The sequence below is a fragment of the Notothenia coriiceps genome, unplaced genomic scaffold, assembly GCF_000735185.1.
Source record: "Notothenia coriiceps isolate Sejong01 unplaced genomic scaffold, NC01 NC01_scaffold00003643, whole genome shotgun sequence".
NCBI classification, from domain to species: Eukaryota; Metazoa; Chordata; class Actinopteri; order Perciformes; family Nototheniidae; genus Notothenia; species Notothenia coriiceps.
Window position 1 is genome coordinate 822 of NW_011336344.1, and position 6,380 is coordinate 7,201.

General features: G+C 36.6%; 1 long non-coding RNA gene across 1 annotated transcript; it reads left to right on the plus strand.

The window, feature by feature from the left end:
* The first annotated feature begins 219 nt into the window (after positions 1-219).
* On the plus strand, positions 220-737 carry LOC104941653 (uncharacterized). The gene is made up of 2 exons (XR_797920.1): positions 220-271; positions 361-737. It is a non-coding gene; the product is annotated as an uncharacterized lncRNA (long non-coding RNA).
* The last annotated feature ends 5,643 nt before the right edge of the window (positions 738-6,380 follow it).

Here is a 6,380-nt window from a genome sequence, read left to right on the forward strand (position 1 = left end):
ATGATTTAAAATGTCCGACATTATAACACAGCAACATGTTTATCAGTGGTAAATACAAAACCATGTTTTGCACAGTGAACAAACTAAAGCTTTGACTTTAATTAAATATTTAGTCAACAAATGTCACATAACTGTATTAGGTTAGTTATAAACGTAATAATATATATTTTTTAAGTTGATTATTTTCTTGCCTCAATAGTTCACGGACTTTGCTTCCTCCACAGATAAACAACCAGCACCAGCACAACAAAGCTCTAACCCCACAGCACAGGTCAGACCACGCTCATCTCTTCCCTTCTTTAAAATCTCAAAAATAAAACAGCTGCAGAAATTCTTTAACTTTACGATCTTCTTTCACAGGAAACAGTTGCAAGCATTATGCCTGCACCTCCTCTGGTCTACAGCGTCCTGGACTTTCCCAAAAGAACTTCAGCAGTTATGGAGATGAATTCAAGTCAAACAGAGTACGCTGCCATCAGTTATCTCCCAGAGAAGAGACAAGGGTGACCTGCAGATGAATGTAAGCCAGGCGGCCTTTCTTGGTTTGGGTATACAGATGCTTATATGAATGTATTTTAACAGCACAATGACGAATCCTCACAGTCTGTATGCCCATTGTCATAATTTACAAGCAAAACAGGTCATGAGGGAAAGAGTCTCTTGGGTTGTGAGTATTGAGGTGTCCCTTTTGTTTTTGGTGGGCGTAAGATTCAAATGTTCATAGCCGTTGCAACAAACCACAACCAAGAACACATTATGTTACAGAGACAAACCTTTTAGTTATGTTAGTCTTTTTTTCCCCACTGTCTTCTGTCACAGAAACTCTTAAAGGGAAAGTCTTGTGGGACTGTGATAAAGAAAAGTCATAATAGAAGATAAAACAACATTTTCAGATCCTATTATAACATATTTCCAGGGTAGTCAATGTCTGGTATTTCTTTTTTCTCTGTGACATAGACCTCTATTGTTACAGTCCGTTATAGTTTTTGTGATGAACATGGTTTATTTTGAATTCCCTCAAACATTTCCCTGCTCTTTCAAATACTCACTGGAGCAGCAAAAGTGTATTATTTCTGCTTGAGTAACATTTCCCTTAAACTATATTGCCAATCTGCTTAGGTTATTACCAAATACTTTAATTATATATTTTAATGAAACATAGTGTTCAGTCAAATGGGCTTGATGCTGAGTACCACAAAAAGAGAAGGGAAAGCAAAGGGACTGATGGGTTTTGTCTTTTGATGATGAACAAAAAAATATAGAATAAGTCCAGTCCTATCCATTTAACTTCAATACAAATTAAAGTGGTTAGCATTGTGTCCAGATTTTTAAAAGACCAACAAAATATTATAATATTTATCATTCGCTAACCGACCACGGATAAGCGGGAGAAGATGGATGGATCATTCGCTAAGTCTTTAAGATATCGGACACTTATTTTAAAAATAAAATATGAGATTGTCTACGTACTGTATGGTGTGACAGTTTGTCGCTCTTACCCCAGTTTAACACACACACCACATTATCTCACTGCTACGTTCCACTGCGTGCTCTTCAAAGTTCTCTATTGGCAGGTGCTTTTTGATTTTTTGATAGATTTATATGACAAAGTTTCGATTTATGTTCTCAGCGCCACATTGTTCACATGTGGCAGATAGGCCAAACTGATTGATGTGTTTTTTAAATAGATGGCAAAAATGGCCGACAAACCCGGACGGATATCATTCTCAGCTCTAAAAACCTTGTTGGTAAAATAGCAAATATGCATTTTGAATCTACAATGTTAATCAGTTTCTCGTCTTGTCAGGTGTGAGTTTTGTACATTAAATTGAAATGCAGCAGTGAATGTCAAAATACAGAAATAAACTGTATTCTTTGTGTGCAAATAATGTTCTTACTTTATGTTGGTGGAGTCCTGAATAAAATGATTCCTCAACTCAACTCAACTCAACTTTATTTATAAAGCCCTTTTCAAAACAGCCGGAGCTGAAACAAAGTGCTGTACACGCCATAAAAAACAAAAACAAAACAACAATAAATAACAATATAAAAACAACAAAACCAATGAAGCATATAAAAACAAACAGAAACAGAGTCTCATGCTGGGTTAAAAGCCAAGGAATAAAAATGGGTTTTTAGGCGAGTTTTAAAAATGGACAGTGAAGGGGCTTGTCTAATGGTCAATGGGAGGCCATTCCACAGTTTGGGACCGGCAGCGGAAAAGGCTCTATCCCCTCTGAGCTTCCGTTTAGACCTCGGTACCTCCTGTGCCTTTGCCTGCATGTGTGTCTTGTGTTGTTACCTCACCTGTGTCTGGTTTGAGTCCCCTATTATACTGTTTTTCATCAATATATTAGGTCTCAGATATACAAAACATGTCTCTGAAGTGTTTGGCTCCAAATACCAAACAGATCATGCATTGTAGCATCCCATAATCCCCTCTGTTTCAGCCCTGTTTCAAAATTGCTGAACCTCTGTCTGTTACTTTAGATCAGGGGTGTCAAACTCAATTTAATCGCGGGCCACATCAGCATTATGGCTGCACTCAAAGGGCCGGTTGTAACTTTAAAACTATTTAAAAATACATATATAAATATATATATAAAATAATGTATGATATTACATTATTACCTCTGCATTGGATTATTATCACACAGGGTAATAACTTCATAATTAACTACGTCTGAAAGCAGAAGTCTGGGGCAAATAATGTGCAAGTCTCTTCAGTGAGAATGTCACAAAATTATTTAAAAAGAAAAGCCAAATTCTGAAAAAAAGTCAAAAAATAAAAAAGAGAAGTGACGTAAAAAAAAGGAAGTGAAATAAAAAAAAGAAGAAGCGACATAAAAAAAAGAAGTGACATTAAAAAATAGTTCTGAGAAAAGGGTACATTCTAAGAAAAAAGACATATTTAGAAGAAGAAAAGTCCAATTCTGAGAAAAAAGTCTAGTTTGAGATGCATTGTGGGACATGTGGGCAACGTGCTTCTGTAAATCATGTAACCGTATAATAAACATATAATATTCTTTGCGAGCTCTTGTGGGTCCACAGAAAATGAAATCACGGGCCGGATTTGGCCCCCGTGCCTTGAGTTTGACACCCCTGCTTTAGATGAGAATAAAGTGCCACTCAGGTGATAAGGTGGGGGGTGTTACCTTGGTTGGTTATTAGCCAAAAAATCATTATCAAATCATAAAGTGACCAAAATCTGATCAGGTCATTTTCAGACAGGTTTTTATATAAATGGATTAGGAAAGAAAGTGAGCAAATATTTTGTACTGAAACTTTCAGAATCTCTTTAGACAGAGGAGAGTGGACACATGTTTATGTATAACAGACATGAAAAGTGGATTTTGCATAATAGGTGACTTTTAAAATGTATTTATCTAGCCTATGTTTACATGATGTTTATGTCACTTTATGTATGTTAACATCTTATTGAAGGTTACATTGTCCCTTACAAGCAAACATTTAAAATAAATAAATATAGGGTTGCAAGCATGGTTATTAACGGCCAAATGTGGATACATAAATATTCAATTACAAGAGATTTTAGGTGGAAACGAGAGTGTATTAATCATCTCACACCGCAGTGCTGTTTAACCGAAAGTGTGTGGTTAAGATAGATTGTGTTTTCCACTTGACATCAGCAGAAAGTGCAGAGACTCTGATCTAAATCTATAACTGCAGAGGTTTAAGAAGTCAACGATGGAAATTCAAGACATTTTTACAGAGCTAATTTTCCACTGATTGTCCATCAGTTCTTATTTTAACTTTAGAGACAGCTCACATGGACACCTGAAGAATGAAAGTATGAGAAGTGTGAATGGTTTGACAAAAACGTAACTCCATCTGTATTGTCTTTCAAGGACCTGAGCCAATATAAAATACATACAATTATCTTTTTCTACATTTATTTTTCAACAATACTGTAGGTTTTAGAAACTTAAGGAGTCAATAAGTATTACATCAAAAATAATATTCGTTTTCAAACTAGATCATACAGAGTACCCTGAGCCTCCCCACTAACCCAGCAGGCCTCTTTCATGCATCATATGCAAGGTCTGCCTTCGACAAGGCCTGAACTAAAGTCCTGCAGCTGTCCACCCCATCCAAAGTATTTTTTGGTTGGTATGCCTTTTTATGAATTGTATGCATTTTCTAAGTAAGTACTCAGAGCCACTACAGTGAAACTTGACATGACTCAATAGATCAGTTATGCTCCCTAAATCACTCAATCTTGCTAACAAGTGCAGACCCCCATAATCATTTTTCAGACGAAAAATCATTAACTAATTAACCAACACTAAATATCTGCCATTTACCATCCAGCATGAAAAAACTGTTTTCCGAATATAAATGTGTAATGTTTCTATTTCTGAAAAGGAAAACTTTACTGATCAACTCAAAAGTTAGAGATTCTGTTTTTGAAAGCAAAAGCTTTAGCTGACACTGCCCTCTGGTGGCAGTGAGTCACCGTACAGAAGGGAAACCTTAAAGATGTAAGTAAGCCATCCTGAAACCACAAGGGAACACACATTTATATAAATATATACAATTTCAGAATCAAACAAGTATCAGAGCACTCTCATAATAATGGCAATGAGTCAAGTTTAGCCTCTTGACGACTTACCATTGTATCCTATGTTTACAGTAAGTTATAGTTCACATTTTGTTTCCATTTGAAAACCAGTCAAGTATTTCCATGTGCTTTACTTCAAGACAAAACGCCGGCATTGAGTGTAGCACACCCAGACAAAGTAAGTTGTTGATTTGACATTTATTTGTGTAAAAATGTTTTGTGCAAATAAAATGTGTCCCACCTGACTGACAGAATTTCCAAACTTTCCAACTAAATCATTGCATAGCATCATTAGTGTAACGATGTTAATCTCTATTCTGATATACGGAGTAAATACTGCCCTCTCTGAGATTAATCAATTTACTCATACCCAACCAAATTCAATATCTAATGTCTTATCAATCAAAACTAGAATCCGAACAATTAAAAGAAACTGACAATCAATTACAGCAACTTATTTCCTCTAAATGCCTTTATACATGTAGAAAACAGACAATTATTAGCTACTTCCTACCCATATTTAATCAATCCAAACAAGGAAAACAATCAAAACAAATTGACCATTAAAGGTGGGGTAGGTAAGTTTGAGAAACCGGCTCGAGATACACTTTTTGTTATATTCCATGGAATGCTCTTAACACCCCGATAGCAATGAATATCTTAAGAGCTTTGACAAAAAATCCATAAAAAAATGTCATCTGGAAGCAGTAGTACTGTAAAAAGCACGACCAATCATTTTAGCCGGCCCGGCTAAAATAACTGGATGGCCTACCTGCCTGTCAGCCTTCCATCTGTGCACACACTTATCTCGTGCCCTCATTGGTCATGTGCGCGCACGTGTGTGTTGGAGGAGTGGCTCTGTAAGGAAGTGGCAGATTTTTTCCGGTTGTGTATTTTCAAATTCTAGCGCACTCGAGCTGGTTTCTCAAAATTATCTACCCCACATTTAAGTACAGATGAAAACATCTTTCTTTCATTCCCTTTAAATATGTGAAAACAACATTAGCTGAGTTTGACTTAGTTACAATCACCTGTCTGGTTCATTTTGTTGACAGCTCCTCATTACTTTCCATCATCCTTTGGCTGGATGTTGGTGGAAATAAAAGGAGGAGCAGGTAAAATCTTACTGGCGCTGTAGATTGGACAGGCTTTAAAGTCACAGGGCCAGTCTCTCCATGCATACCGCAGAGCAGCTACTTGTTCAGTGGGAGAACACAAGCTGGTAGATAACTGGACAGTGGTCAGACCAGGGGCGTCAGCTGACCCAATACTATACAGGGACACAACAGGGGCACAGAAAAAAAAAATGTTTTGCAGTTATTTCTTTGAAAAAAGCATGGGCACAGATAATTAATGCAAGCATGCGAGCAAACATTTTTTTGCACTTATTTATTATAATAAAGTGTCATAAATAAATAGTACAATCAGATTGTTATTTTCTGCATCATTAAATATCTAGCCTACCTGAACCAAACTGAATTGAATTGGCCTACTTGTGAACTTAACTGTATACAGTATCTCTAAATCACTAACTGATGAAGGCAAAAGAGGCACAATGAATCTTCATGAAATATCTGTCAGCAAACATGGACTTGAAAACTGAAAACTGAAAGAGAACCCCCCATCCTATGATGGTGTGACGGTGACTATCCTATGAGGTGTGTACATGGTCAGAGAGATGGGAGAGGTCTATGTTCATTTTTTTAAAAGTAAACTGTAACGTCTCGGTTTCAGTTTTGCAAAGCTATCAATCAATTGACAGTGGCTTAACTTGGAGAGTGCTCCTCTCTCAACAGAC